The sequence below is a fragment of the Macaca nemestrina genome, chromosome 2 (assembly GCF_043159975.1).
Source record: "Macaca nemestrina isolate mMacNem1 chromosome 2, mMacNem.hap1, whole genome shotgun sequence".
NCBI classification, from domain to species: Eukaryota; Metazoa; Chordata; class Mammalia; order Primates; family Cercopithecidae; genus Macaca; species Macaca nemestrina.
In genome coordinates, this window is record NC_092126.1 from 173,125,789 (window position 1) to 173,147,632 (window position 21,844).

The window sequence follows — 21,844 nt, forward strand, 5'->3', positions numbered from 1 at the left end:
GGTTGGGGAAAGTGGAAATGGTTAATGGGTACAAAAAAATAGAATGAGTAAGATCTAATATTTGATAGAACAACAGGATGACTATAGTCAACAATTTATGGTACAAGTAAAAATAACTCAAAAAGTAGAATTGACTGGTCTGTAACACAAAGAAAGGATAAATGCTTGAGGTGATGGATACCCCATTTACCCTCATGTGATTATTAGGCATTGTATGCTTGTATCAAAATATCTCATATTTGATATTCCATAAATACATATATCTACTATGTAGCCATTAAAAATAAAAATAAATTGGATTTTTGGGTCTCTGCCTGGCTTCTTTGGAGTGACACCTCAGTTGGATGGTACATGTTCTTTTCATCTATACTGTGTTGGATCGCTCGGATCACCCATTCCATACCCTCTGGCCAGTCCTTGGCTCCTATATATCCAAAACAAGAGAGTGGTTCTTAATATTGTTTTCATTGTGTAGTTTTCCTAGATGAATGAGAAATACTATCTTGGTGATTAATTTTAAACTAGACATAAAGATAAGTTTTGGCAGTATTGGCAGGACGCTGCAGAAACTAAGCAAGAACCTTAAGCATATACTCCATCTAGACTGCCTCCTCTGGATAATTTTGACGCGTTTAGTTTTTAGGGGGTGAGAAAAGGATAATATTAGATTTTTACCATGATCTTTAACTACTTATTTAATCCAATATTTGTTTTTAACTTTCTATATACCAGGCAGTTTCTTAAGCACTGAGAATTAAATGGAGAACATGACATACAGGCATCCTTGAGTGTTGAGACTTTATGGATCTATCCTGTTTCCAAGTAGAGGAAAATCATCAGTCTTGAGTTTTCTTTGCCTCTTTACCAATCCTCCCTAGAGAAGGTTAAATGTTTTATCGGATGGAGAATATAGGATTGAGTACTAGGCATGCATGACTTCACCCCTGTGGAAGTACTCAGATTTGGAATCTTTCTGCTTACAAGAAGCAAGTGCTCATATCCGCTTTCTGTTATGCGGTAATAGGGGCTTTCTCCACAGATCAGAGGAGGCCAATGTTAGTCCAACTGTGACAACTAGTAAAGTGAGTATTAGATATCTAACTCAGTCATGAACATTATCATGATTATTTGGTCATATATCTTTATTCCAAACTTTTTCTTCTTTTAATAAGTCAATAATAAAACTAACATCTTAAAGTCTCTATGTGTTCAATTCCCATGTCTATCTACCTTTCTCAGACAAGGAAGAATTTATTTATTAACCTCTAAAATCTCAATAGTGGGGTTAGACACAAGTACATCCAGTATAATGAGGGCTAAGATAAGCATAATAAAGAATAATAGCGCCAGATGCGGTGGGTCATGACTGAAATCCCAGCACTTTGAAAGGCCGACGCGGGCGGATCATGAGGTCAGTAGATCAAGACCACCCTGGCTAACGCGGTGAAACCCCATGTCTATTGAAAAAAAGAAAAAGAGAATAATAGCACAGAGAAGGGTTACCTTACCCAGACTGGGAAGAGTGGAGCTGTCAGAAAAGGATTTTTTAAATGTGTACTCATAGCATCTTCTGTTCTCTTTAGCTAGTGCCGTGTGAAAAGCGAAAGCCAGTAGATTGTGAACTTTATTGGGACTGTATTAATTATGGAATCAGGCCACTGAAAATAATTTTAAAGTTTGGGTCAATATATACAATTACATCTAAATTAAGAGTTATCTAATCAGTTATTTAATAAGTCGTTACTAAATGTATATCATGTGAAGTAAAATTTCTTTGAATAAGTAAGCTATACTCCCAAATTAGGGCCTTCCTTTACATTTACTGCTGCTTCTTCTTAGAATAACATATTCCCGGATATTCATATGTCTTGCTCCCTCCTGGGTTTTAGACTTTTCCTGATCCAGTCTGATTAATATTATTAGGTTGGTGCAAAAATAATTGCAGTTTTTGCCATCACTTCTCACACCAGTACTCTCTCCTCCCCACTTCTCTGTTTTATTTTTTCTTGGAGCTATTATCACCATGTGACAGAAAACAGTCTGCTCAAAACATTGCAAAGTCTCCCCTCTTTCCCACAGAAGAATCCCAAGCTCTCAAGAAGGCCTTCAGAGCCCTCATGATAGGCTCCAGCTCCATTTCATCTCTAATTCCATCTCTTTCCCTTATTCCAGAGTGATTTTAATCTAGGAAAGATAAGAAGAGGTTTGGAAAGAGTTTTGTGCCATGACTTAGGCTTAGAAGAATCTCTCTGGCCACTGGGTTGAGAACAGATTGGTAATGGGTGGAAGAACTGTGGCCAAGATTGGAGTTGGGAAACCAGTTACAAGGCTACAGATTTAATCCAGGTGAGAGATGATGATGCTTTGGAACTGGGCGGTATCAGCACCTGGGAAGTGAAGACAAAGAGTCAGTTCTGGACATATTTTGAAAATAGAATCAACAGGATTTGCTGAGATTGAATTTGGGACTTGATAGGACAAGGAGAGCCATCACTGATTCTAGTGGTCCTGTCTCAGTAACCAGAAAGATGGCATCACACTTACCAAAAGGAGAAGATTGTAGAATGTAGGGTTGGGACTGAGATACAGGAGTACAGTTTGGGACATGTTGCATTTGAGTTACCTGTTTAATATTAACGTGAAGGTCCTGAAGAGGGAGTTGGAAATAGAAGATTACAGTTTGAGAGAAAAGTGGGCAGGAGGTCTAAATTTGGAAGTGTTTGGCATAGTTAGTATTTAAATTTTTAGACTAAATAAGATCATAAAGAGAGGGAGTGTGGATAAAGAAAAGATTAATGGACTCATCCTTGGGGCACTTTGATGGTTGGAGGTCAAAGGGATGAAAAATAGCTGGAAAAGGGCAAAGGAGAATTCAGTGACGTGGAGGGGAAAATGCTAAGTTTGGTGTCCTGGAAACCAAGAGAGAAGCATTTCAATGAATAAGAACTGATTAAGAGTGTCAAATACTCCTGATAGGTCAAGTAAGATACATTAGCTAGAATACATTGCCTAGATCACTAGAAATATGTTTGAGAAAATGTCAGGAGGATAAATTAAACTCCTATCTTTTAGCCATATGAAAAGGTAGGGAGAAAAGCATAGGTCAATTTTCAGTGGACAAAAAACTTAGTCACGGTTTCATCCCAAATAGATAAACAATCATACACACATAAATATGCACTCATACTTTTTTTTATATCATGATTATCATTGATAGATACCTGGCTCTCTTATTGGCCCACAGTAAAACTGAAGGTGATATATCTGTGGACATAATTCAGGGTATTTCATAGAATCTATCATGAGGAAGGACATGGGGTGGCAAAAAGTTGTTTTGTATTTTACCTACACAAAACTTTTATCAGATAATTTCCAAGTTATTATCTACTCATTGCTGCATCACATTGCCCCACCCTGAATACCATTGTAGAATTACAGGATATTTTATCATATGGTTTATTTTTATTCCATTGATAAGTGCATCTCATGAAGACATATTTTGTAGTTCTCAGAATGACTTATGTGAGAACTCCTAAATAAAAATATTGATAAGGTAATGTCCTTGGACTAAAAGTTCTGTTGAGTTTCTTTTTTGATTAGCTTAACCACTGATAACCACTTGTGAGCACATTTTCTCACACTCTGGAAGATTCTATTAATGTTACTCTAATATTGTATTAACTTAGAATATTTTTTCCAACCCACTACTTCCTAAGATATTTTTATAGTAGTTATTAAAATCACTGCCTATTTATTTATTTACTGTGAACCCAATTTATTATTAACTTTGCTACATTTAACAAGACAGTATTACACCTGTTTGATGTATAAAATATGAACCTAGAATCAAGCACAGGTGTAACTTGTCTAAACATTCGTATTGTCATTGAATTTTGGAAATTTAAATAATTTTAATAAGTCCTTTTTTTTCCCTTTGTCATTCTGTTTCTTTCAAGAACCATCAGATAACTCTATCCTTAAGCATCTCTTCCTGCCAATCACTATACGTTTTCCAATTTGGCTTAGTTATCAAGATTTTAATAGTATTGGATATTCCCCAAATATAGAAAATACTCTCTCTTTTCTTGGTGAGAATTAGTTCTTCCCAAGGATATTTTACTGTGTTGTATGAAAGGAGAGAAGGCTAGCACTCCCCCTGACAAGAATGGAAGAGGCCCTCGGGCCTGACAACACACAAGATTATTAAGGCATTGACACCTACTTCCAAGGACATTTTATTAAGTACCTTCTAGTGCATTTGTTTGTATTCTTTAATTATTTTATTGTGTCTATTGTGGATCCCCAACTAGGCTTTAAACTCTTGAGAATCAGTATCATAAAACAAAATAGTAAAACAACAGCAACAAGGATTAATTTTCCAAACATACAGGGAATTTCATACCTCACAAGAAAATTGTCACCTTGAGAGTGTCTTACATTCATTTCAATGACAGAGCTTTAAAAAAAAAGTCTTTGTAACTATTTTTGGAATTATCTGTACAGCTATTTGGAGTAAAATGAGTAAATTTTTTATTTATGAGCTATATTTTTTTTCTGAAATACACCCCTAAAATGATATTATCTAAGTGAACTCCCTTTTGCACATCTCATTGACCTCTGGAAGACATTTGAGAGTCTCCTTAAAATAAATGTATCCTCAAACAGTATTTTTGCTAAAGTTGAACCTAAATCTGCTGGAATCTGTAAAACTATCAATTTGGAGAAAACCAAAGGGACAGAGAAATATGTCAAATGTGGCCATGGAAATGCAATCTATAAAATCAAGGCTAAAAAAAAAAATCTCAGAATAAAAAAAACCTAAATTTTTCAAAAAATAATCTCTTGTTCTAACTTCTCTGGCCATTGTCTTTCATAAAGTTGCTTTACTGTAAGTATGAAGATTTATCAGAGTATAAGCCAAGTGCAAATAGCTAATTAAATTAGAGAATTGTAAAGAGCTCAATTACGTTCAACTGGCGAGTGGTATTATTTAATCCAGACCACTTTGTTGTCACTCACTTCAAGTCTGTCTATACCAGGGTCTCCTCCTGTGCTCCATCTTTGCTGCATTGAACTGAATTGACTTTGTGGTCTTAGTCCCAGGGGCATATTGAGCTCACTTCCTCCATCTATTTTCTTGTCCTTTTGCAGGGCTGTAGATAACAGCTGACTGATCTTAAGTTTACTAATTATACTTCTTTAGTATCATAGATTGCTCTGCTTGACTTAACTTCTTGGTTTTCCACTTTACAAACTTCCTTCTTTTTTGTATGCAAAAATATTGGGGTGCACACCATGCGATTGGAGTTAGAGATAGAGTGGAATGAAGTTACATGGTCTCTACCTTCAAAGGGTTCTCTGTCTGTTACACTGTCCCTTGCAGATTCTGAGAAATTTACTACTGCTTATCTTCATTCACTTGTCACTTCACTCTCTGGAAGACTTGCGTGCTTCTGAACTGTGAGATTTTACTCTGCACTTCTGCTTCGGATCATTTATAAGATGTTAGATAAAAATGACCCCAGAATTATTCATGAAAAACCCCACTCTTTGCCCTTTGCCATAAATAGAAATAATCGATTCTCTCTATCAGCAATTTACTTTTTAGAAGACACTTATTATCTGATCAAATGACTTTTTCTTTTCCCCAATCTCTTTTTGACTCATTGTTTAAAACAATCTTTAACGCAATTTAGCCCAAGCCTTTTCAATCTACCTTTATTCATATGTACCCCAGCTTAGATATTTCACTCCACTCTCGACAGCCATAGCAAAATATTTAATTTTCTTTACAATGGCAAACATAATACATAAAAATTGTGAAAAGTAAGGAAAATAAAGATTTAAAATAGAGAACTATAGTAACCCATAACCCCAGATGTTTATTCTTTTATCCACACTCCCTCAAAGGACTAAGTGATCATCCCATTGTGATCCTACCAAATTCCTATTTGTTTGGTTGCTTCAAGACTCTTATTCTTTGTTATTGATCTTACCAGCTTGCTTAGTATGGAAGCGTTGGTGAGACCTACAGTTCTACGTTCATAAAAATCCTTCAGGAATTCTTTTCACGTACAACATGAGAAAATATTCACTCTTCAAGTCAAGGAAGTGAGGGAACTTTACACATTTGTGCTTCAGAATTAACTGGGCTATATATTTAAATTATAAAGATGTTTGCAACATGATTTGTGAGCTAGATTTGGGGATATGATATTCTAAATAGAGTAGTAAACAACATGCCTCTGGAAGTAAACTGCTTTTGTCTCTGTTAAAAGACCATTTTTAAATTTTCTTTGTGATCTTTTTTCCTTTTGCTTTTGCTATTGCTTCAGAAAGTCATGAGCGTGACCTCGTATTCACCTCTGCATTTGCGTACTCCTTTCTAATATCTCTCTATGCTGATTATCTTCTTTGAAAAAAGTCTTTGGAATTGTGAGGGCAAATGCAAGCTAATGTCAAACAAGCCCCTTTGTAACCTCTGGGCAATAAAATGGTTAATACTTACTAGACAATGTTGACATGTTAAATAAACTATTTGAGAATAGCTGGTGTTTGTGAACCAAAAAAAGTGCTCATAATAAAATCCCTGTTTAGGGGCAGGTCTTTAAAATTCTATCTAAATTAGGAATTGGTCACCAGCGCTATTAATGATCACTTTCTGCTGGGAAACAATTGTAATTTCACAGTTTATAATGGATTTTACAGTTGAGAGTATTTAAATATGAGACGAGACACCAGACCTGGTTGCTTTTGTGATTCTCATTATTACTGTTATCATTTAATTCTTTCTGGTCAACATTTATCGGGGTCAGTTGATAGTTTTTTTTTTTTAACCAAATTTCTCTTGTTTTCCCAAATGCTAATATTCAAAGACTTTGTGTCTATTAATTCAGAAAACATACTTTGCTTTAGAATTTTAAAATCAATAACTTATTTTGTAGGAGTTTAAATTCTGATAATAACTTTCATTATTTTAATCAATTAAATATGAATTATAAATAATATTTCTGCAGAACAAAAAGCATCTGGAGAAATACTGGTAAAAGGAAACTGAAGTACAGGAAAATCAAGAGAGGCTTTGAGAACTTTGAGTCAATTCAAGGTTATAAACTTAGCTGAATTACATACTGGGGGCTCCGAAGTCTCACATGTTAATTCTAAGCCCCTGTCTAAAAATTTGGAAAGGCTCTTTAGAGAATGGAAATATTCCAGAAAGCTGCAAACAGGCAGATGAAGTTACCCATTCCATAAACTCCAGACTATTGGTGACTTTGATGTTCACTATGGGCAATATATTGATTGATTAATTTTTTTATTCAGCCATTTAGTCATTCAGTAATCATTTATACCAATGTGCCAGATATGGTATTAGGTGTTAGGAATGTGGTGGTAAACAGAAAACTAACCTGAACTTTAATGAGTTTATGATCCAGAGATTACATACAAGTAAATAAGCAGTTAATGCAGAAGCAAATATTACAAAATGGGATTCCAAAGAGTATAAAGTAAAAGATTTTAATTTCTTACCAGAAGATCCACTAAAAAATGAAAATTAAGATGTGAAGGTATGTGTGTGGGGGAAGGCAGGACAGAAGTGTGGAGGGGACAGGGAGCTGAGAGAGCTTTTCAGAAGAAAACGATGGCATAGGCCAACATCTGAAGGCAAAAAAATATCATGACGTAGTTGGGAAGCGTATTAGAGATTCAGGAAAGATTCTAGAACAGCTTATTGAAGGGGATCAGCATGGGTTTACAAAAAAAAAATCAAATCAAATTATCACATTTTTTTCCTTCTTTACTTTCTTGCTTTCCTCTCTTCCTACCCTCCTACCTTCCTTCTTTCCTTCCTTCCTTTCTCTCTCTCTTGATTTTCCTTGCTTTATGTACTTTTAAAAATATTTTATAACTACTACTCTAAATGGATAAGGACAAGGCAATTGATATATCACTTGGGGAACTCAACAAGGCAATTTACACTAAATCTTTATTGACACTCTTGTGAATCATATAGTTGAGTAACTTTACTAAAAGGGTATTGGCTAATAAAGGGATTTTCTAGTGACTTAGCTTAAGGTTCTTTCTTTAGTCCTGTGTAGTTGAGTCTATTCAAAATTTGAGTCAAGACTTGGAGACTCTTTTTCAGGTTTAGGAATGATACAAAAATACATTGAATGATTGAATTGGGATGTAGAAGATCTTAGGGTGAAATTATGAATCAAACATGACAAGATAAATTATGAGAAATTTTTTTTCTGATTATAACAGTAATAAGTATTTATTGTAAAAAACTAGGAGGCATATTACAAAAAGTTATATGCCAGCCCTAATACACATACATTAAATAACCTAACATAACTTATTGTTTTCTAGTACCATGAAACAATAAATTTTAAAACAATACAATTTTTTTATCCTGTGTATTGTTATACACACACTTTGTAACATATTGGAATATTATTTTATTGTACTGTTTTCTGAATTATCATCTTTCCAGGTTAATAAATTTATGTGTCATTCAACATCATGGTGACTACATGGTATTCCACTAGGTAGATATACTATAATTAACAATGGACTCTGCACAAACATTTAGTAGATTGATATGTGTTATCATGATCAAGAATGTTTTGATAATACCTGTGTGCATTCATCTCTATATACTTGCCTGTATACATATTCAATTTCTAGAAATGGAGATGCAGGGTCAAATGGCAAACTTTTTCAAAATCTGGTATACATTGCTAAATCAGCAAGATAACATTTAACAACCATACCTACAAAACTCTGAGAACAAGCAAAGCAGGTTGAGAAACACAACTTTTGAAAAATCTTAAAGGATTTTAGATGATATTATTATAATGCAATATGACTGCATTGGTAGCTTTTTGCACTTCATAATTGTAGCAGAACCTACCTCAAGAGACATTTGGAAACATGAAGGGACAGTTTTGGTTGTCAAAATGACTGCGGAATATTGCAAACATTTAGGAGTAGCCGGTGCAGAGTAGGAAACAACGCAGCAGTAGCCAATGCAGAGTACAGCACAATGAATTTGTCCACATAAATGCCAATAATACGTACTATTTTTGAAGAACACTGAGCACCCATGCTTATAGGCTGTATTAATACAATAGTGTTTAGGTATGGAGGAATAACACAAATATATTAACTTATTTACAGTATATGTTTTTAATTTTATGTCCTCCAGTTTAAGATGTGAATTAGATAAGTTTCTTTTTATGTACCAATTCTTTTCAATTATTAGCAACAGCCAAGAAAGCAGGAGTGAAAAGTACTCAGAAACCATGTCCAGGCTTGGAACGTGCTAATTAGTTAATGCCAGTCAGATTTGTTAGACAGGGACACATTGTATTTCTGCTAAATATTTGTTGTTACCAATTTGTTTAACTATATTCTGTAAGAAAGAATGACCAGAATTCAAAACTATGTCACAACTCCATGCATATATGCTGTTTTGTCAAAATTCCTTTTAAAGTGAAGCATTCAAAATGGAGCGCAAGATTTTCAGGTTGCTTATGGGCTGAACTGTGTTCCTCCTAAATTCATCTGTTGAAGCTCTAGCCCCTAATATCACAGAATGTGAATGCATTTGAAGATAAAACCTTAAAGCGGTGATTAAGTTCAAATGAGGTGATTAGGTTGTGCTCAAATCTAATCTCACTAGTGTCCTTATAAAAGGAAATTTGTACACACAAAGACCAGGGATTCATGTACACAAACGAAAGCTCATGCGAGGACATGGTAAGGAATGGACCATCTTCAAGCCAAGAAGAGAGGCCTCAGGAGATACCAACCTACCACACCTTGATCATGGACTTCCAGCCTCCAGAACGGTGGGAAAATAAGATTCTGTTATTTAAGCCACCAAGTCTGTGGTATTTTGCTATGGTAGCCCTAGCAAACCAGTACAATGTCTTTATTAATACTTCACTAGATAAACTTAATTACAAATTTTTATTATGATACAATAAAGGGACAATGCATTTTGAATTGTATCATTATTGGGATCACCATTACATATACTATAGTAAAAGAAATTAAAGAAATAACCCCTAAAGTATCTTCAAGGCCGTATCTATCCCAAAATGCCACTTTTTTTGTACTACCAACCCACTCACTGTTTTTCTCTTCTCTCAGGCTTGAACTTTCCAATTAAAATCATCTTTATTGGACAACAGGAAAGAAATATGCAAAGAAAACTCTAAAATGTAGGTCATTAGTGATTATCTCCTTTCCTATCCTTCCATTGGCGTAAAAGCATTGATGAGCTTATCAAATGAGCGAATTGCTGCTTTGGGAGGTTCACAGGACATGAGATCTAGGAAGGAGCATGTACAAGTAGACTAGTAGCAGATATATAAGGAAGAAATAAGAAAAATACTTTTTGAAAAGAAAACCAGCTATACATTGTCATTTATTGAGAGATCAAATGAAGTCCCAAACCCGAGGAGGAAAACCCAAATTATTAATCAAATCCTGAGCCTTATACTTGAGTAGGGTGAGACCCAAGAGAGGTAAAGGAATCAAGCTTTTTTTCTGATGATTAAGAATAGAGTATGTCCTCATATTAATTACTTAGACATCTCATACAATATTTTTAAAGAGTTAGTTCCATAATTATGCTTTTGAAATCCATATTATCCTGGAATTGCTATTACACATTGTGGTCAAATTGGCTATTTATTTTCTGATCAGTACCTTTTTGTAATGCCGCTGGTGGGAGAAGCTTCACAAAGCATCACTTTGGAATGCCCTGGGATATTCAATGCTTGCTACTCTGTCATGAGAGGCTGTAAAAACCAAAAGTCACCTGCTGGGAAGTATGGCCCCTCTGTGTGGACAGCAAGGTGTTTGTGTTGACACTTCAACAATCAAATGTATAATAAAGCTATTGAGAATTTCCTAGTATTGTAACTTGAACACAGTGGCTATGGATTCTCATTTCTAACTCAGTAATCTGGCAAGCAAAGGGATCGTGGTCTGTTTGACTTTGTAAGTCTTTCTCCAAGATATGGCATGTATTTGGGAACACTGCAAGGTTGAGTAGACAAAGAAAACATATTTAAAATTGCAGATGTTATTTCTAAATTGTTCATAAGTAACAGGAAACTGCAGGATGATATTTAACTACTCTGTAGGTAGCAGGCAATTTGCATTTGTAATATCAGCATAATGAGTTTAAGATGTGCATTGATCCCATTTCATTTTATATGGAATGCAACAAAGCATGTTAATGGGTGACCTAAAAGCATATAAATCAGGGAAAAATATAAAATGTCATAAACTGCAGAGCTGCCATAGTAATTGCACTTGTTTGAAACATTTCATCCTATATATCCACAGTATCTATGGCAATTAATACCAAAAGTAATGACAGTGAATGGAGAAAATAAGATTTTCTATTTTTAAATTTCCATGAGATACAATAGTGGAAGACTTGCTCTAAAAAGATACCCCACAGTAAAATCTTATATGATTTATAGTTCTTTAATTAAAAATAAGAAGCTATTTCATAGTCATGTTAGTTTTCCTCTCTCAGAAATAGCTGATAGACTTTGGCCATGCTGGCTTTCCTTTGTATTTCAGTTGTTGCTCGTTAATTAAATGTATCATGTCTTCCTAACTCACTTAAATATTCAAAGGGTCATTTTATCCCAGAGAGGCATGTGAGAGTTTTCTCATTCATCACAATTTTGAGAGAAATATACTCCATTATTTCAAATTATTTTTATGTTTTTGTTTTTCTCTTTGACAATTATTTTAAGAAGGGCAAAATATTTAAGAAGGGCGGAATAAGTACATAAGAATTGCTAGGATGAATACTGTGATACAAAGGCAACAGTGTCAATGTAAGCTATTACACATACATTTATGTGTGTGTAATTTATAACAGAAGTATATATTTATAGTATTTATAATATTTATATATTATATATAATTATACATGTATATATAATATATAATGTATATAATTATACATAAATAGTATATTGTATATTTATATAACATATAATTATATGTAAATTATCTATTATATAATATATAAGTATATTATATATTTATATATAAGTATATTATATATTATATATATTATATATTATATATTTATATTATATATAAGTATATATAATATATAAGTATATTATATCTTTATAATATATGTTTCTATTATAAATGCAATATCCAGGCTATCGTTAGGCAGGAGCCACTTATTTTTGTAACTTACTGGTTGGACTCTTGTGTTTGTTCTCTACCTTGCTCACTTCCCAGGCCCTTAATAAGACCAACAAAAAGATGTAAAGGTAATAATAAGTGAACTATTAAAAGATGCTTTATTCTTTTAGTAATTAGAGAAAAACAAGTTAAAAATACATGATTATATACCATCCTATACACTATCAATTTGTAAAATTTAAGAGTGATACTATGGTAAAGATAAGAGAGCCTTTTTGGTAAGAGTATGAATTGCTACCAAAACTTTGGAAAGCAATTTGTCAGAATTTTGTAGGGCTAAAGATACCCATTGATTCTACTATGTATCTAAAAGAGTAGACCTCTAGATATCTATTTATAAAATTTTCCCAAAACTTGCCAAAGAAGGGTAATTACTGTATTTCTAAAATAGAAGGAAAATGACAACAACCTACCTAACCATCTCTTAATAGAGTAACAAGTATATATCTTTAATTAGTAAAGTGGAATGCTGCATAACAGTTAAAATGAATCAGTCAGAGCTTCATGTATCACAATACGTATAACTAAAAAGATCAATAGATTGAGTGATAAAATGATATTTAAGAGTGTGATGATATGTATGCAAATTAGAAGATATACAAATGATAGTATGTGCATTTAAAAAAATGTGTTTGAAACTGATAAACATTAACATCAGAATGGTGGTTACCTCTGGAAAAGAAGGGACAAGAAATAAGGAATGGGGTCTTAGCTGTATTTATGATGTTTTATTTATTTTACAATGCATGATCTGGAACAAATATAGCAATATGTTAACATTTAATAAATCTGAGTTTTCTACACATAATGTCTTACAGTCTGTTTTCTGTTGCTGTCACAGAACACCATAAACTGGGTAATTTATAATAAAAATAAACTTATTTCTTACAGTTCTGGAGAGTAGGAAGCATGACACTGGCATCTGGTAAATGCCTTCTTGCTGATGCATAACATTTGCGACTCTTGCTTCCCTGTGTTCAACAGAACTCAAGATTTCTGGCCTGAAGATAAGATACAAAGTCAAGCTCCCTCTGAGCACAGTCAGCCTGGCTCTCAGAAAATACAGTACACATTATCAGTCTCTTCTCTGTGAATGAAGTTCGGAATTAACCAGGAGTCAATTATTCTGGTATTAAATTGAAGTTGAAGTCACTGGGAATTGCAGGGCAATTTAAAGAAAATGTGTTAGTGAGATTGGGTAATAGCAGATTTGAGTCTCTCACACACACACAAGCTCCATGTGGTATTCCATATGAATACAAAATGGGCAAAACCTTAAAAAAATGTGGTAGGATAACTACATTGAAATAACTGAGGTTTGGAGTCACGGCCAGGATCTTTAACATTCTGCTATCAATTGTTCTTTTGATTTTTAGCCTCTATCCTACAAGTGACCTTAAACTTTTACTTTTTTAATGTATTTTTACTTCTTTAACTTCTGCTGTCCCTTTGTCTTATTTCCTACATCTTCAATAAGGTCTTAAAATGGCAAATTCTAAAATACTGATTCTTTAGTTTTCATTTGGAGTTTTCAAAGCCCTGTGGTGATATTTGCCACAAAATAGTTTTCAAAATTTAAAGCCCATCAATTTTTTTGTAGAAACTACCTCTTCTTACAAATCAAGCTGGGCTATCCCTGTTTAACAGGGTTCGTGGTGTAAAACAGAAATGTAGGAGAGTAACTCTCATAATGCCAGAGGAAATCATGACCCTGAGGCAAGGTAGCTGAAATGTGAATCTATTACAGTAACACCTACTTGGTAAATAAAAACTACAAAAGGATATAAATAAAGTTGTGGTTATTAGAAAAGATACTTATATAATACTATATCTATAAATATAATACACATAAATATAAACACTACATATATAATACATAATACTGTAATTAGAGGTAAACCCGGGGTATGCTCATTGAGATTGGGATTGAGATAAAAGCAGATCAAATTTGACTGTAGCAGATAAAATGTGAGTCACAGTTCAAGGGACTTTGAGGTCAATTTGCACATGGAGTCCAGGGGATAAGGTAGTGTTTCAAACAGAAGAGTGCCTTGCTTTCTCTGGATGTCTGGAGGGAAAGTTCAGCCTGAGGATAAGAAAAGAAGTCTTATGCATAGAGGTGGGTCTAGAAGAGAGAAAAGTAATAACTTTTTGACAACTACAAGTTGTGCCAAATAACGAATAACACATAATTGTGTATTTACATCTTACAAAAATTGCATGCAGTTTTTCTCCTAAACTGATCTAATAAAAATTACTGTTCATCTTCACATGCATTATAGCATATTCTAGACTCTGAAATAATTTTTGAATGTTTGTTTCTGGTGATATTCCATGTAAAAAGTCTGAACTGCATACCTGCTTATGCATATTCTGTAGTACAGAGATATTCCAAACTGATTACTAGTATTATCCCAGGAGTTAACAAAAATAGATAGACAGGAGGATGGAAGGATGGTTGGATGGAAGGATGGATAAATAGACAAATTTTTATTCTCTTACCAGATTTACCAATTGGAAGCCTTAGGAGTGAGACGAAATAGGAATGCCCTCTTAGGAACCTGTGTCCTCCGTACCAAAAGCATGGAAATAACGTAAAATTTTGGATTCCTTCAAGGGACATTCCTGGCACCTAGAGAGCCCTGAAAAGTAAATAATCAACTTGATAAACAAGAAAGTAATAGTAGCCTGAAACAATAGCCAAGGAACCTAGAACCATGGGATGTTTGGTGCCCCTATAGAAACTAAAGAAAACATCTTAGCATATGTTTCGAAGTTGTTTTTCAGAAACCTGGATCCCAATGAATGGACTCAACCCTGATGCTCTTCTTTGCTCTCAATTTCTCCCTGAGGGACCTGAAAGGAGTCACACCCAAAAGCCAGAGCTAACATTTTTTTCTGCTGACCCCAGATTCTAAAACAAAGCTTCTCCTCCTTAACCAATTGCAATTCAGCAAATCTTTGAATCTACATATAACCTGTAAGCTCCTACTTCCAGACATCCTGCCCTTTTAGGTTAAAATCAATATGTAGCCACCATTTATTAATTTATAATTTTGGCTTTCCAGAAATGTACCACTGCCTTTAAAATCCCTTATCTTCAAGCCTCTGGAGAGGTCAGGATTTAAGTGTTAGCTCCCTACTCCTCTTTGCTTGGCACCCTGGAAATAAATGCCCTCCTTTCTCCCACTGCAAACTTCAGTGTGGATATCTGGTCTTACTGTGCCAGGCGGGCAGACCCCAGTTCGGTTCTATAACAGCAGTGGAGGTCTGGCATTGCAGTGGAGACTATGAGAGAAACATATTACATACAACAACGGCAACAAAAAAGGTGAGAACTGGGATTTCCAAGGGCTTAGTCCCTGGAGAAATGGCTCTCAGTTTATCCAGTGATGGGAGCACCCAGTTCTCAGGAGAAGCTCCCCTGTGAACTGCTGTGGTGGAGCCTTCTGTTAGAAGTCCTTATAAGGGTATTGGTTGCTTTCTTTAGCAGTCAGATGAGCTGAAAGGAAACAATAGCCCAGAGAGCTAATGTGTTTTGGTTTCACTAACAGGCTATTACTAATGACCCCTGAGAGGTGTTAAGGATGATATTTGGGAGTTCGTTAAAGAAGGTGAGAGTAGGAATTACAGGATTGGGCCAATAAAAGAATAAGAAGATTGTGCCTGAGAATTCTGGGACTGAACCATGCAAGTCACAGGAAGTGTTTCTTTCCAAATGTTGTGGGGAGGCCCCAGTCCTGCTGCAACATTTACATATCTGGAAACAGGTGACACTTATGACCCTACTCTATCTTTCATGGTAGTCCCACATTTCCCTCTGGTGGAAATGCTTGTATCTCCTTCTTGCTTCTGATGTCATAGATTTTCTAGCATCTTTCCTAATTGGCTTATCTGTGATGTCCTTCCCTGAGCCTGTCTCTATCCTTAGTCTGTTCTATTTACCTCATTGTATCCTCACAATGCAAACAATTCCCCACATGTAAAGTGACACCATTACCTCTTTAGGAACACGAACTCCCTCACCTCTTGTTAATAACTTTAAGGATGTAGTTATGCAAATGTGGTCACCTAAGTTTTTAAGCCCAATTTTTACAAGGACAGCCGAAACAAAAGAGCTCATTTTCTTTCCCTGAACAATGTGTCTACGTGTTAGCAGTATGGTATAGTGGAAAGAGTATATCCTATCATATCAGGGACGCCTAATTTTAAATTCCTTCTGTTGCTTTCTAATTGTGTGGCAAGTTACTAGATCTCTCTGAGATTCAAGTGTAAATTGAAGGTGATTCCTACTTTATAGGGCTATTGTTAGAATTAAATGAGTTAAGGAAGGAAAATATTTAAAATGTAGGCATTACTCAATAAATATTAAAAATATTTTCTCCTACCTAAATTCATAGACAATAGAGAAAAATTCTTTTTTCTTTTCCTTTTGCTGAGTTCCCAAAATAAGCAACATTCTAGACCTAAAATCAGGGGTAAATAGTGAGAGGTATATGGGCTTCTAGGGTAATAGTCTGTTTTTGCACTTCTATAAAGACATACCCGAGACTGGGTAATGTATAAAGAAAAGAGCTTTAATTGACTCACAGTTCCACAGGGATGGGGAAGGCCTCAGGAAACTTACAGTTATGGCAGAAGGAGAAGAGGCACATCTTACATGGTGGCAGAAGACAGAGAGAAGAGCAAGCAAGAGCAGAGAAAACTGCCTTATAAAACCATCAGATCTAGTTGAGAACTCACTCATTATCACAAGAACAGCATGGGGGAAATTGCTTATGATTCAGTTACCTCCACCTGGTCTCTCTCCCTTGACACATGGGAATTATGAAGATTATAATTCAAAATGAGATTTGAGTGGGGACACAAAGCCTAACCATATCATAGGGGTTCCCTATATTAAATTTAAGTTTTAATAGTTGTAGGCATATGTATTTTTGGGGTGAGGGTTCATGACTTTCTTCAGATTTTCAAATGATCTATGACCTACACACCCACTTAAAATGCTGGGAATCACTGTTTTACCTGCCTTATGAATCAAACTAATTTTCTCCATTAAGTTGAAAGTTCTCATTCTGTAAAATTCCTTGATTCTGTCTTCAAATATTCTCGATTTCTGTGAGCATATTTAATTAAGGAGCATTTCATAGAGGCGGTGTGAGATCAAATAAGATAATGTATATAAAATGTTTTCTTAAGCTGTAAAACTCTATGTAAATAAAGGTATGGTTAATATTAGCAACAACCTGTATTATACTGTTGCCTTTGTAGCTGTAGAAGATCTCCTCCTGATTTGTTATGATACAAATTATCATAATGATTACAACATTAATCACAATTATATTGCAATCTTATCACAATGCTCAGCTTAGTAAGTTAATTGAAACCTTGGAGAAACCTAATGGTGATTATAATTTTTCTTAGGCACCATTTGTAATCTTCTATCAATTTAGAGCTACAATTTTTCTAATGCTTGAAGAAATCTTTGACGGCATCTAATTTAACCTCTTTGTTTTTAGATGGGGATAGAGCCCTGATGAAAGAAGGTGACAGCCCACAGCCATACAGCTAGTTTGTTGAAAGTTAGGACGAGTGGATGTAATCAAGCTATTTCCCTGCACCTTTTACTTGGTTGAAATAGTAATGTAAATGATCTTTCCAATTTTTTAAAGGGAATGGCACTTAAGGAAAGTCCTGTTTAAAGTGTTTGTAGTGGTAGATTTTTTAAAAAGATATATTATTGTGAACAACAACAACAACAAAAATCTATCTTCCATTGAGTATCTCCCCTCAAAGTATATTTTAATTTGCATGGCCCAGAAATTTACTTTAATTGTATAATGTGTTTTCTTCAGCAGTTAGCAACTTGTGTCTCAGATTCTGGTGTTTTAGTCAAGGCAATTTGGTAATAATGAACCATTTAGACAAGTCTAAATGGAAAGATATATTGAAGAATAAAGAAGCACATCTCAGCCAGGCACAAGGGAAGATGTATGACCTGGGGAACTTTAGGGCCAAGGCTTTTCTTTGTATGTCTGTTTTGTTCTCCTAGCCAAGAGCAGGGACCATCTTTGTCTGCATCTCATCTTTGAACATGTGGTCAAAAATGAAGGAGTCAAATTTGACCCTGTGTGAACTTGCAGGTCAAGTACCTAAACTGTTGTACTAAGGTCTCTGTATCTCTTTATTCACTTTAGGGAGAGAGAGAGAGAGAATCTGATCCTTGAGCAGCTAAAGATTGTCCCCTAGACTGCAGGGCTCACCTCTGGCCTGTCCAATGACTGGAGGTGAAGTATTACTAGTATTTTGCTCCATCGGTCAGCTAATGTCACATTTTTAATGGAACTGATATAATGCTCAGTCACTTGAGAAGAGGAAATTGCAGCTAACTGGCAATTTAAAGCTAATTTAAAATAGGATAAAATAATGGTTCTGAAATTTCTAGGTTCCATTTTTTTTTTTTTTGGCAGAATTATATTTTGAGACATACATGTTGGTATGTGGTCTAGCAATGAGACAGGCTATCTTAAATAGGTACAGTCCTGTGTAAAGCCTGATATATGATTGCTATATTTTCAGGATCAGGAAACTATAGAAGATTGTTTTCCACTGGGAAAAGCAAGGATCTGGGAAATCTATGGGTGATTCTAAGGAGCTGTGAGGGAGTCCAGTACTATTTCTTTTCTGGTTTAATATAGAATTACATGAACCCATTGGTATAAACAACTCCCATGAAGGTTATTTCTGGCTGTCTTCTAGTTGTTGTTGTCACCTCTCACCCTCAATGCTACTCTTGGGTTGAGGGCATAGTATTTAAATGACTACCAAATTACACAAGAGATATGGAGTTATTCACAATGAAATACCTGCTGAGAAGTTGCACATCGTTTTTGGTTTTATTAGATTAATGTTATGTTTTAAAAAAATTAATATTTATTTTAAAGTGTATGTAGTAGGCATACATATTTATGGGTTAGATGAAATATGTTTATACAGGCATACAAAGAGTAATAATCACATCAGGGCAAATGTGGTATATATCACCTCAAGCATGATCATTTCTTCATGTTATAATTTCAATTATATTCTTTTAGATATTTTAAATGTATAATATATTATTAAGTGTAATCATCCTGTTATGCTATCAAATTTTAGATCTTATTCATTCTAATTATTTGTTGTGCACATTTATCATCCCCACTTTCCCTGAATTGCCCCGCTACCTTCCCCAGTGTCTGGTAACCATTCTACTCTCTATCTCCTTGAGTTCAATTGTTTTAATATTTAGATCCCACAAATGAGTGAGAACATGCAAAATTTTTCTTTCTGTAACCAGACTGGCTTATATCACTTAACGTAATGACCTACACTTCCATCCATGTTGTTGCAAATGATATGATCATATTTTATGGCTGAATAGTGCTCCATTTTGTATAAAACTACATTGTCTTTATCCATTCATCTGTTGATGGGCACAAAGATTACTTCCAAATCTAGGCTACTGTGAATAGTGCTGCAAAGAACATGGGAGTGCAGATATATCTTTGACATATTGATGTCATTTTCTTTGGAACAATATCCAGTAGTGGGGTTGCTGGCACATATGATAGTTCTATCTTTAGTTTTTTGAAGAATCTTCACACTGTTCTCCATAGTGGCTGCACTAATTTGCATTACAACCAACAGTGCATGACAATTCCCCTTTCTTCACCTCCTCATCAGTATTTGTTTTTCTTGTCTTTTGGACAAAAGCCATTTTAAATAAGATGATATATCTGATGGTAATTTGGATTGGCCATTTCTCTGATGATTAGTGATGTGGAGAACCTTATCATATGCCTATTTTCCATTTGTATGTCTTCTTTTGAGAGAAGTTTATTCAGATATTTTGCTTATTTTTAAATCAAATCATTAGATTTGTTCCTTTAGAATTATTTGAGCTCTTTATATATTCTCGTTAGTAACCCTTTGCCAAATGGATAGTTTGCAAATATTTTTCCCACACTGTGCATTGTCTCTTGACTTTATTGATTGTTTTCTTTGCTGGGTAGAAGCTTTATAACTTGGTGTAACTCCATCTGTCCATTTTTCCTTTGGTTGCCTATGCTTGTGGGGTATTACTCAATAAACTTTTGCCCAGTCCAATGTCTTGGAAAGCTTCCCTGAAGTTTTCTTTCAGGAATTGCATAGTTAGAGGTCTTAGATTTAAGTCTTTAATTCATTATAATTTTACTTTGTATATGGTGAGAGATAGAGGTGTAGTTTTATTCTTCTGTGTACAGATAACCAGTTCTCCCAGCATGGTTTATTGAAAAGGCTATATTTCCCCAGTGTATGTTCTTGGCACCTTTTTTTAAAAATGAGTTCACTCTAGATGTATGGGTTAATTTCTTGTTCTTTATTGTATTTCATTGGTCTGTGTGTCTCTTTTTATGCAAGTACCATATTTTTGTTTTGATTATGACATCATAATATAATTTGATGCCAGGTAATGTGATTCCTCCATGTTTGTTCTTTTTTGCTCAACATGGCTTTGGTTATTCTGGGTATTTTGTGGTTTTATATAAATTTTAGGATTGTGCTTTCTATTTCTATGAAGAATATAATTGGGATATTGATAGGAATTGCATTGAATCTGTGAGTTGCTTTGATTGGTATGGACATATTATCAATATTGATTCTTCCAATACATGAACATGAAGTATTCTTCCATGTGTTTTATGTCCTCTTCAATTTCTTTCATCAGTGTTTCACAGTTTTCACTATAGACATATTTCACTTCTTTGGTTAATTCTTAGGTGTATTATTTTATTTGTAGCCATTTCAAATGAGAACTTTTTTGATTTCTTTTTCAGATTGTTTGCTGTTGGCATATAAAAATGCTACTGATATTTGTATATTGATTTGTATTCTGCAATTTTACTAATTTCTTGTCTTAGTTCTAATAGATTTTTTGGTGGAGTCTTCAGGTTTTTCCAAATATGAGATTATAGTATATGCAAACATGGATAATTTCATTTCTCCATTTCCAGTTTGGATGCCCTATGTTTCTTTCATCTGATTGCTCTAGTTAGGACTTTCAGTTCAATGCTGAGTAACAGTGGTGGAAGAGGGCATCCTGGTCATGTTTCAGATCTTAGGGAAAAGGCTTTCAGTATTTCTCCACAAACCATGATACACAATGTGGGTCTGTCATGTATGTCTTTTATTGTGTTAAGGTTTGTTCTTTTTGTTCTTTCTACACCAAGTTTGTTGGGGTTTTTATCATAATGAGATGTTAAATTTTATCAAATATATTTTCAGCATCAATTGAAATGATCATATGGTTTTTTTCTTCATTTGGTTAATGTGAGGTATCACATTGATTGACTCATGTATGCATGTATGGTGAACCATCCTTGCATCATGGGGATAAATCCCACTTGGTAGTGATGGATGATTTTTGCAATGTGTTTCTGAATTTGGTTTGCTGTTATATTGTTGAAGATTTTTTGCATCAATATTCATCAGGGATATTGGTCTGGTTTGTTTGTTTGTTTGTTGATATGTCTTTGTCTGGTTTGGTATCAGGGTAACACTGGCCTTG

The 21,844-nt window shown here is 34.5% G+C and overlaps 1 long non-coding RNA gene and 1 other non-coding gene across 4 annotated transcripts in view; both read left to right on the plus strand.

Annotated features, from left to right (window-relative positions):
• Positions 1-21,844, plus strand: part of LOC105477567 (uncharacterized) — a 577,843-nt gene that overhangs the window by 77,813 nt on the left and 478,186 nt on the right. The window lies entirely within an intron of this gene.
• LOC112425896 (U6atac minor spliceosomal RNA) lies at positions 4,122-4,251 on the plus strand. The gene has a single exon (XR_003017081.1). It is a non-coding gene; the product is annotated as a U6atac minor spliceosomal RNA (small nuclear RNA).